The 12,287-nt window shown below is 41.6% G+C and overlaps 1 protein-coding gene across 1 annotated transcript in view; it reads right to left on the bottom strand.

Moving 5' to 3' along the window:
* POLR3F (RNA polymerase III subunit F) overlaps positions 1 to 12,287 on the bottom strand; it is a 1,043,854-nt gene that overhangs the window by 65,920 nt on the left and 965,647 nt on the right. The window lies entirely within an intron of this gene.

Below are 12,287 nucleotides of genomic sequence, written 5' to 3'. Positions count from 1 at the left end.
TTTTCCTGCATTACTGTTTGTTATTGACTGACATTGTTTTTGAATGCCAGATGATTTTTACAGTCTGACTAACAAATTTATTTAACATTTTGGTCCTAATCGTGCCGGAATTCCCTTGGTAAGCTGCAGGTCAGAGTATATAGGTGGCACCAAAACCTGCGCAGGAGAAGGAAAGACCTCCGACTGAATTGTCGTATCTAAAGAGGCTGTCCACTTGTCTGATCTGTGGCCGAAAAGCGGAAAACTGGATCCTAAAAAGAAGTTTCCGAACAGTAAGCGGGAGGCTCGGGTAAGCAGAATTCCTCTCTTTGTTTTTGTTTTAGATCAGGGACCAGGTTACACTGTGCTATTGCTAAGGTTTGTGATAGCAGGGAGAGAGGTAGTCGAAGTATTGTATCTTGAGTCATAGATCAGGAAGTAAACAAAGCAAAGTAAAACAGTCATTCTAGACACTACTGTGAATACGGGGAATAAGATACCACGTGGTACAAGAGAAAGGGTTACGTAACAGTTCTTTTTTTTCTTTCAGAGACATGGGAAATGAATGCACTAAAGGGTCACGTGACCGCCCTAACAGAAGACGCAAAGTATATGCAATTGCAAAGAGCAGATAATGTGAGATATTTTTCAAATTGGGTTAATAAGTATGACTTTGATGGTAAATTAGATAAAATATCATTAGTAAAACTTTTGAAACAGTTAAAATCTGACGCAGAAGGTCAGGCAAAAAAACAACAACAGTTGGGCGTTCCTCAAGCACATAGGTGGATTGAGGAAGTGAACCGAAGGGAACAGAAAAATAAAAATGCAAAAGCATTATTTTTAGACAAAGAGGATAATAATACAATAGTAGCATCGGTCCCTCCCTACCACCTCCTCCGATGCCTTACTTAGAATATGAAGCGGGAGGGCAGGCTGGACCCCCACGTTATCCGGAGACAACAGGGATATTAAGACAACCATTTGTAAGAGAACCTATCGGAACTAGATCCCGAACACGTCAAACATTTATAGATGTTCAACCAAGCGGAAATTCATTAGATGAGAGTGAGGAAATCTGTCCATTAATTGAAGTACCAAACCCACAGGCAGGACAGGAGGGCCAGGCCTCAACTCTCTTAGTGTATAGACCGTGGACACCGGAAGACATCCGAAAGCTACAGAGGGAATTCCCCATCCAAAAATTAACTTTGAGAAATTTTACAAGATTTACAGGGTATGAGATTGAGTTATCACCTGAATGGGGAAGAGGTAGAAAGAGTAGTTAGACAAATTTTGGGTCCGGACTGGCATATGATTTGTGGTGCCTGGAATGCCCGTGACGCGCAACTCAGGCCACTCCCACATAGTGACGCAGAACTAGATACTAGATTGAAGGGTCTTACAGACCGCATTACTGAAAAGTGGAAACCTAGGGCAGACTGGACTTGTATTAACCAATGCGTACAACAAGATAATGAAACAGTAGACGCATACTATGGTAGATTATTAGAATGTTTTAATAACCATAGTGGTATGACTATTCCTGAAAATCAAAAGAATGATAGCTCATATGAACAGCAGTTGAAGAATGCATTTTTAAAAGGTTGTATTGCCCCTATCAATAGCTTCGTTACGAAGCATATGATAGATCACCGAACGAGTAGGCTTCAAGCCTTGTTAGAATATGCTAGACATGCCGAAAAACATTTTAACAGTAAAAAGGAAAAAGAAAACGCAGGTCTTCACAGCTGAAGACGGTGCGGAAGTTTTTGTAGTACAAACAGCCAAAAAGGGTAAGCGAAATGCTCAGGGTAACAAACGTTCTGACAGAAACTCAGAATTTTATGAGGACAGGAAAAAAAGAGGTGAGTGCTTCAATTGCGTAAGAAGGGACATTTGGCAAGGGATTGCAGGAGCAAGGCACCTGTGGAAAAAAAGGATAAGGATGATGAGGATTGACTAGATGTCAGTTATACTGCTCGGCAGTCATTAGGAGAGACTAATGAGCAGGGGAATAATGTAAATACCTTAGAAGAAACAAATGACATGCAACCGGATGTAGAAGTTGGGGAAAGTGAAGTTCTGGACTTGGCACTACTGAGCTTGGAGCTCTATTTAGCAGACACTAAACCGGAAGTTACACTTCTGGTGGAAGGGAGAGAAGTCAAATTTTTGTGTGATTCAGGAGCATCACGAACTTTGATACATCCTTCAAAGTTACCGGAACATTCTGAGTCACCCGATTACATATTAGTGAAAGCAGCAAACAGACAGCTGTACAGGGAACCACTTTCCCATGATATAGCAATAACTGACCCCATCTCGGGTATAACCCAGAGAAGTAAAATAGTACTTTCTGCCAAATGCCCCATGAACTTATTGGGAAGAGATCTTATGCAACTCTTTGGCATAGCAGTAGTCCCTACCATGAATGGTATGGAGGCACAGAGACAAACTGATGCTTTTGTAGTACGATCGGAGGGTGAGGCCTATTATTGGTACAGCCAGGATCTGGTTACAACCGGTCCAGGGGCAGTGACCAAGGAACTGATGAATGTAGCCACCAGCAAAGTGCTTCCCCTCGATGTTGATCAGCAACATTTGTTACATTGTACCCTATATTATTGTAGCACATCAGGACCTGATAAAGAATATGAACAAAAATTGTTCAGGAATCCCGCAAATAGACTAATACTACGGACTTTATACTGGGACACTGAGGGCAATAGTGTAGTGAGTTGTTCATTGCCTCAGGAGTTCTCGGAATTGTACAAATCCAATAAACTACCGCATGTTAGCCTAACCAAAAACAGGAATGTTAGGTGGGTAGACTTGGGTGACAAAGTGACAAAATGGGAGAAACTAACTGACTTAGAGTTATCGGACTTAGGAGTACAGAAACAAAAACTAAATTGGTTAACGCAAGCACGCCCAGCTGTGCACTTACAACAGAGTGAAGACAGCTGACTGGCGTTCTTGATAGAAGAAGAAGAAAAAGCTTTGAGTAAAATACCAAATGTTCTTTGGTCAACAGGGAAATCGGATGTAGGACTTATTCGAACAGCAGGGCCAGTAGTTATTACACCAAAATCGGCCTTTAGACCAAGGAAAAGACAATATCCTTTGAGCAAGGATGCAGAACAAGGAATCAAACCTATCATAATGGCATTACTTAAGAAAGGGATACTGGTAGAATCCTTGGATTCACCATGTAATACTCCTCTATTTCCTGTTAAAAAAGCAAACGGGGAATGGCGGATGGTACAAGATTTACAGGCTGTGAATGATGCGGTAATACCAAGGGCACCTACGGTGCCAGACCCACATACCTTGTTAAATGATTTGAAGCCGCAACAAAAATATTTCACCGTGGTAGATATTAGCAATGCGTTTTTTTCAATACCTATCCACCCTGACAGCCAGCATTGGTTTGCATTCACATTTCAGGGCAAAAGGTATACGTACACCCGACTACCACAGGGATATAGTGAAAGTCCAACAATATTCGCACAAGAGATGGCTAGCAACCTGGCGGGGTTTTCTCCACCAGGGGGCAGCCAAGTACTACTTTATGTAGATGACATCTTGCTTGCAGCTCCTACCCAGCAGCAATGTAGGGAAGACACAGTAGCATTGTTGAAATTCTTAGCTGAGCAAGGGCATAAAGTGAATAAACATAAATTGCAACTTTGGAAAGAACAGGTTAAATACCTGGGATATGTGATATCCAAAGAAGGTAGAACATTAGATGAAGATAGGAAAACAGCAATCTTACAAGCACCTAGACCAACTACCAAAAAGGAAATGATGTCCTTCTTGGGAACGACTAATTTTTGTCGAAGTTGGATACCGAATTATGCTTTAGAAACGGCTCCATTGGCTGATTTAATATTTAAAACACCAATGGCAGCACAAGAAACACTACATTGGACACCGGAAGCAGAAGCAGCCTTTTGCAGACTAAAACAACTGATAGTCTCATCGTTAGTTTTAGGGCTTTCGAATTACCATAAGAGATTTTTCCAGACTGTAGATTGTAGGCGGGATATATGACGTCAGTACTGACGCAACAACATGGCGGCAAGCAACGCCCATAGCTTACTATTCATCACAGTTAGATCCGTGGCACGATCATTACCACCCTGTGTACAAGCAGTTGTCGCAGCAGCTATGGCAGTGCAAGCTTCGCCTCAGTGGTATTGTTTCATCCTCTCACGTTGAGAGTACCTCATGCAGTTGCGATAATTTTACTGCAAGAAAAATAGCATTTTATCCCCTGCCAGACATCTTTCTTGTATGACCATACTATTGAGTCAACCCCATATGACAATTGAGCGATGCGACATTAAATCCATCGACATTACTTCCGATTCCTGTAGATGGCACACCACACAGTTGCCTACAGGAAATGGAACAAATAACCACACCTAGACAAGATCTTACTGATGTGCCTTTAGCCGATGCAGAGGTGACATTTTATGTGGATGGGTCCTGTAGACGAGGTCCTACAGGAAAGAACCTAGTGGGTTATGCAGTAGTGACTGATAACGAAATCATAGAAGCACAACCCCTGCAACATAACCTGTCAGCTCAAGCAGCAGAATTGATAGCTTTGACACGTGCTTGCACTCTAGCGAAAGACAAATGTGTTAACATATATACTGACAGTCAGTATGCCTTCTCTACAGTGCATGTCTTTGCACAACAGTGGAAAAACAGGGGAATGATAACATCTACTGGCAAACCGATTAATCATGCACAATTGATTTCGAACCTGTTAGATTCTATTCAGTTACCCACTAGAATAGCTATCTGTAAATGTGCAGCCCATACCAAGCAACAAGATAGAATTTCAAAAGGGAATGCTCGGGCTGATGCAGCTGCAAAGCAAGCTGCCTCAGACCTAGAAACTGCGTTTTTAAATGAACTACAACCTTCTGAGACTCTAGATTTAGAAATGTTAAAAACAATGCAGACATTAGCTACAAAAGCAGAAAAGCAGAAGTGGATAAAGCGAGGAGCAATCCTTGAAGAGGGACTGTACATCTCCAAAGAGAAAAAACAATATTGCCATCTAATTTATTTAGATATGCAGCTTTGTTGAGTCATGGGCAGAGCCATGTCTCAACAGGGGGATGGTACAGTTAGTTAACAAAACATTCCAAACATACGGATTTGAATTATACACAAAAATTTTGTGCAACATGTCATATTTGTAGCAAACATCATGCACAGGGAGCATTTAAACCGCTGCGAGGGAGCTTTCCAACACCACCCTATCCGTTCCATACTATTTGTATGGATTTCATAGAACTGAATAAATGTGAAGGGAAAAATACTGTTTAGTGATCATAGATATGTTTTCAAAATGGGTAGAAGCTTTTCCAACCAGGAATCCGGATGCAGCAACAGTAGCAAAAGCCTTAGTGAAAGAAATCATTCCTAGATTTGGCATACCGGAAAGAATCTATAGTGACAATGGAACACATTTCGTAAACCAGACAATACATCAGCTTGGGAGACTTTTTGGGATTTCTTTGAAAAACCATTGTGCTTATCACCCTCAGTCAGCAGGACTAGTGGAGAGGTACAATGGAATTTTGAAAAACAAGTTGAGAAAATTGATGAGTGAGACTCAAAAGACTTGGATTTGCTGTCTGCCTTTAGCACTGCTGAGCATGAGAACTGTTCCAAATGTAAGGGGCTTGACCCCTTTTGAGGTAGTATTTGGAAGAGCATATTGTGTGCCACAATGGAAGGCCCTCATGCCTGCAGAGCTGGAGGCCGATGGCTCATTAGCTAGTTATATGAAGAAATTGTTAACAAATAAGACTGTTTTGCAGTTGAACTCTTTTCCAGATAAACAAGAAGAAAAACCGGAGGCCGTGCTGACCCCGGGGTCCTGGATCTGGCTGAAAGTCATCAAAAGAAAGAACTGGGCGAGTCCAAAGTGGGAAGGTCCGTACCAGGTACTATTGGCAACACCTACTGCAGTAAAAATTGCTGAGAGATCATCTTGGGTTCATTTGATGCACTGTAAACCACTCAAAGAATTTAGATTGGACAAACATTTTTTAACTGACATTCCACAGATACAGGATGGCCAGAGGCAGAGTGAATAAAAATGCAAAACAACCCCAAAGACATTGGTTCACTGGCCTACTGATCATACACTTATTAACCATGTTTGTAGTGACCTTTTTGTTGTTATGGTTTTTCTTGCATATAACTACAGAAGTGAAATTGATAAAACGTGATGATGGACTGGCTATAGACTGGCACCCGAACTTCAACACATACCTGGCTATGAAACGAGTCTATGTAGAGACTATGAATGTTTCAAATTGCTGGGTTTGTACTGCAATACCCACAGCATATGGAGGACTTTTAATGTCTGCTGTCCCCTTGGGGATAAATGAAACCTGGGAAAACCTGTTATTTGATACAGGTACTGTGAGATCACAAGACAAAGTGGCATTATATTTACCCGTTACTCAGAAAGGAATTGTTTGTTTTGTTAAAAATGATACACTCCAGGTTGGTTGGAGTAACTGTAACATAACTGTGTCTTACAAATGTTATATAAAACCTGTAGACCAAGGTACTAGTTGTAGCACGAACTATGGTTCGTATTTAAGCTTGATGAAAACAACATTGAGAGATGTGCAAAAAACTCCTGAAATATATAGACAATTATCTGTTATAGATAAAAAAATGTTTCATTCAGGGTTAACCCGCATCAGTACTAAAGTTGAAAACTGTTATTTTGTTTGTGGGAAAAAGGCCTATAAATGGTTACCTGAGAATTGGTCCGGCAGTTGCTTTTTGGGTTATCTGGTTCCAGCCATAAGACATACTGCAGAATTGCCCCCGGGTAAAATACGTAATGTGAGAAATGTAGCACAGCGAGCCGAGAATACAGTCAGAAAACCTGCTAATCCAGTGGGTAAGATTAAAGCAAGCTGAAAGGATCATTCGGCTGTGAAGGACAAAGAAAAATTGACTCATATGGACTTGAGTGACAGTGTTATATCCTGGGCTGGGATATTCCCAGCCTACGGAGCAGTCAAATCGATTTGGGAACTGAGGAAATTGTCAAAACTCCTCGAAGTAATGAGCAATGCGACTTTTTCCGCTCTTGAACTTGTGACTGATGAAATGAATGCAATGAGAACAGTCGTATTACAGAACCGAATGGCTCTCGACTTCACCCTGGCGCGAGAGGTGAATGCGTCTTGCGCTTATCAAAGAAGAATGCTGTGCGTACATTCCAGACAACCAACATGAAATCAATGATCACCTGGAGGTAATACAGCAGGTGTCAGCAATGGCAGAACCAGGCCCAAACCCACTGACGAACTTTTTCCAGAATCTATTTGGGGGGTGGGGGTCGGTCCTTATGAATATTCTGATAGCAATTTGTGTAGAACTGCTCATAATTGGAGCATGTGTCTGCTGCGGCATACCCTGTGTGAAAAAATTAGTTAAAGACCTAGTTGACATATCAGTAACTGAAACTATGTATCAAGACATGGAATTGAATTTGTTGATACCAAGCGAAAGCCTATCTGAAATATAAAGCAAATGACTTACTTAGCTAAAAGTCCTTGAAAGGAAAAGGCTAAGAAATGAAATGATACTGTTTATGTTTCAAATAGAATGAAATGCATTAACAGGAGGGAGAATGTTAGAAAAATATATATATTCACATATGTGCTGCCTAGAAAATATATATTTACATACATGCTGCCTAGAAAAATATATTTACATATATGCTGCTTAGGAAAATGTGTATTCAAACATTCAAACATATATAAGTTGTGTGGTCAGATATATAGAGAAATGTGTGCTTTAGACAGGAATAAATGTGCTCAAATCTATATAGGGAACAAAGGTTGAAAAAATAGTATGATATGTAATGCATTTAATTCTGTATTACTAGAATAATAGTAGAAATAAACTCGCATATTATTGCTTGAAGCATAAGCTGCAGTGTAATTAGAAATTTGGCCTTGGCAGCGTTCAGCGCGGCCTGGCTCATGTCTGTCAGTGAAGATTATTTTGCAAAGTTAGAAAATAATAAATCTGTCTGCATGCGTATCTTTTCCTGCTTCCACCAGAAGAATAGCCTTGTGCGCACTATCAGAGATAGTGTCCAGCTGGTAAACAAGAGAGGGACAAAGAGAAGCATTAAAGAAGACATGCACCCATTGTATTCGAACTAATCTAAGAGCCTTGAATTGGCTACATCCTCGGAAGGACATTGTGACTGACCAGGTGCTTGCAAGGCTGTAATATTCTCATGGGAAAAAGATTTTTGAAAAACACCATCTCAGCACTTTTTCATAAGTTACTATGATGTAAAGACCCTGTCACTGACCACGTCAGTGAGGTGGGCAAAAGCTGATAGTAAAGTGTATAAAATACCATATGTCTCACCAATAAAATCAGACAAAATTCTGTACAAGTTTGTGTATGGTTTTTTGCCTCCTAATGTACATTAGAGTATTAGAGTTTTAGATACTTGAGTTTTCCTGCATTACTGTTTGTTATTGACTGACATTGTTTTTGAATGCCAGATGATTTTTACAGTCTGACTTTAACAAATTTATTTAACAACAGCTTTGAAATTTGGAAACGGCTATTTATATACTTACGTTATCCGTTTGTGTGACTGAAATTCAATAGGCAGAAATCTAATCCTTTGAACCAGATCACAGTTTATCATAAATCCAATTCATACCAGGTTATCTGCTTAACCGAAATGGAAAGTGGCTCATACTCTTTACGAGACCGTTAACCTACTGTTGAGTATCTAACTGGAAAGCGGCTGTGTCATTCATTTGAGACATTTCATTTTTGGTGAAACCTTTTTTATTGCCTACTATGTATTTGACATACAGCACCCCGTGTAACTGGGATTATATAGAAACAAGAAGCGTATCCAATATTGTATAGAAATACATGGAAAAGAAAATGGGTGCAGCCATGTTTAGCTGCATGCCATCCTAAGCTTATAAAAGTAACACCATGATCTTAGGGCTGCAGCTGTAACTCTGCAATTCGAAAATGACTGCTTTAACCGCACAGCTTTTATACAAGTCAACTTTTGTAACTTATAGGTTCATAGGTTCATACTAGGCTATCTGCCCTAGGGCATTTATAAGCCTAGCCAGAGTGTGTTTGGCTTTCGCCACCCATTATAAATTAATTTTGCTATGCCCTTTTTCGAGGTTAGTATACTGTGCCTCTGTCTAACAGTGACACAAAAGTGATACCCGGGGTAAACCTACGATCCCCCATCCACTCATCAAGATTCCTCTTGAAGAGAGTCAATGAAGGACTCTGCCTAACCTGGACTGGGATTTTATTCCAGAGTGAAGGGAGCCTCTGGGTTATGAATCTGTCCCTCCAGCATGCCCTATTTATTTCAGTGCTGAGGTTCAAGTCTCTCGAGCGCATAGCTCGATGGGATTTGGATTTTCTGAGGTGCAGCATGTCCATTAATTCCGGGTTGGACATGGCTTTATACGTCAGGCACAGATTGCCTCTGAGCAGGCGGTATGCCACTGAGTAGAGCTGGAGTTTCTTTAACTGGGCAGCATATGGCATCTGTTTGAGCCCTTTGATCCTCTTGGTCAGGTACTTTTGGGGTCTTTCCAGTTGCTGCAGATGTCTGGTAAGGTACATCCCAAAAGGGGCATTGTACTCAATTATGGGCCTGATGAGGGATGAGGCACAATGACCTCCCCTGATCTAGATGTGAATCCCTTCATGATTAGGTGGGCTATATAAAATGTTTTTCTAACCACTTTGGCCACGTGGTTGTCAAATGAGAGATTGCTATCAACTTGGGCCCCCAGGTCCCTAATTACTTCTTCTGTACTTAATGGATTACCACCTATGTGGTAATTTGTGGGCACTTTGTTTTTGCCAAAGGGGGTGACTATACACTTTTTGGCGTTTAGCTTGAGGCCATGGCTCTGGCACCAGTTGTCTGTTTCTATGAGGCCCTTTTGGAGGATGCTTGTGTCGGCTGGAGAGTCGATTATGGCGCCCAGTTTGCAGTCATCTGCAAACTTGGTCAGCCACAGTCCTTCCGTGTTGGCCTGTACCTCTGAGAAATATATACCGAACAAGAGAGGTCCCAGGACTGAGCCTTGTGGGACGGCACTTGTAACTGGTTTGGAGTCTGACATGGCTCCAGCAATTCTAACCATGTGGGTTCTGTCCTTGAGCCAGTTTGCAACCCATCTAGTGACATAGGGGCTTATATTTAAGCTGGTGAGCTTATCTATAATGCCCGAGTGGGGTATTGTATCGAAGACTTTTGCGAGGTCCAGGTAGGCTGTGTGGACCACCTTCCCCTCGTCAATGGCCTTGGTGACTGTTTCAAAGAAATCGACTAGGTTTAAGAGGCAGGATCTGCCCTTAACAAAGCCGAACTGGGTAGGATCCAGTGTCTGTAGGTCCCCAATATCTTTATTTATGAGGTCCATGATGATCCTTTCCATAGCTTTGCAGACCAAGCTAGTCAGGCTTATGGGGCGATAGTTTCCAGGATCCTTTGAGGCACCACCTTTGTGGAGAGGGACCACTGTTGCTGTACGCCACTCTTTGGGTACATATCCTGTGGTAAGGCTGAGATTGAACAGTAGTTTTATGTTTGGGTTTAGCTCTTCTTGGAGCTCATGTAGGACGCAGCCCGGGACACCGTCTGGTCCCACTGATGCTGTGTTTTTTGCTTTGGAGAGGGCGGCTCTTACCTGAGCATCTGAGATGTCAGGGGGGCAGCACTCTGCTGGGATAGATATTTGCCCTTTTGGTGGGGGGGGGGGAGTATGCGCTGAACCTGTCAGCTAGGATGTTGGCAATGTCTGTGGGGTCGGTGTATTTTTTGTCATTTTGGACAAATTCTGAGCATATCTGGGAATTCCCACCCAGGTTCCTAACATAACTAAAGAAAGCCTTGTGATTATCCTTAGTGTCCTGTGCAATTTTTCTCTCGAAGCTGGCCTTAGACGATTTTATGAGTGCCCGTAGTTTTTTGCTAACACTGATCAGAGATGCCTTCCCTTTTTGGGATTTTGCTCTATCATGTAGTAGCTTCCTCCCTCTTTTGTATAGTTTGTTTATGGCTGGGGTCCACCAGACAGGACGTCTGCCTTTGGAGGATTGGGTCTTGGTTTTTCAGCTTGTACCTACTCAGCACAGACTCCACGTGGGCCAGCAGAGTAATCCAGGCTGCAGAGAGCTGAATAAGCGACTTTTCTTGATACTAAGTATATTTTTTGTTGCTTTCCACATCTGAATACCTAGCGACTGTATTTCGCCTGCCTTTCTGTTACATTGAAGCTGTTTTTACTGCATTTAACTTAATATTGCACTTGGAATCCTTGTTTGTTACTATTTGACTGTATTTGTAGCAAATTCTTCTGTTTAAGCTGTAGTAGCTGATTCATAGCATTTATAAGTGTTTGCTGTACCTGTTTCGGCCTGTTTTGTGGAAAAAAAAAATATCTCTTGTTTTTCCTGCTTTACTAGTTTAGTCCAGTTTCAGAGTTGCTGATTCCTGGGCTTTGGTTGTAGTTCCTGTGTACTGTTTCCTTGCCTTATTTGGGGGAGAGGAAGTTACCTTGCTTACCAGTGGGAGTGGGAAGCATTGAGCTGCCTTTTGTCCAGTTTTGTGAGGTTTCAGCCAGTAACTAGTAGTTTATTGGTCGTTTTGGGCCAGTTTCTAGCTTTTCCAGCCCCTGGTATAAAACGCTAAACGCGTTTTTCAGCTTGTACCTACTCAGCACAGACTCCACGTGGGCCAGCAGAGTAATCCAGGCTGCAGAGAGCTGAATAAGCAACTTTTCTTGATACTAAGTATATTTTTGTTGCTTTCCACATCTGAATACCTAGCGACTGTATTTCGCCTGCCTTTCTGTTACATTGAAGCTGTTTTACTGCATTTAACTTAATATTGCACTTGGAATCCTTGTTTGTTACTATTTGACTGTATTTGTAGCAAATTCTTCTGTGTAAGCTGTAGTAGCTGATTCATAGCATTTATAAGTGTTTGCTGTACCTGTTTCTGCCTGTTTTGTGAAAAAAAAAAAGAAAAAAAATATCTCTTGTTTTTCCTGCTTTACTAGTTTAGTCCAGTTTCAGAGTTGCTGATTCCTGGGCTTTGGTTGTAGTTCCTGTGTACTGTTTCCTTGCCTTATTTGGTGGAGAGGAAGTTACCTTGCTTACCAGTGGGAGTGGGAAGCATTGAGCTGCCTTTTGTCCAGTTTTGTGAGGTTTCAGCCAGTAACTAG

Source organism: Protopterus annectens, chromosome 1.part2 (genome assembly GCF_019279795.1).
Source record: "Protopterus annectens isolate FY-2018-M chromosome 1.part2, PAN1.0, whole genome shotgun sequence".
In the NCBI taxonomy this organism is placed as follows: Eukaryota; Metazoa; Chordata; order Ceratodontiformes; family Protopteridae; genus Protopterus; species Protopterus annectens.
Note: the sequence above shows the minus strand (reverse complement) of the source record. Positions and strands in the feature narration are given on the sequence as shown.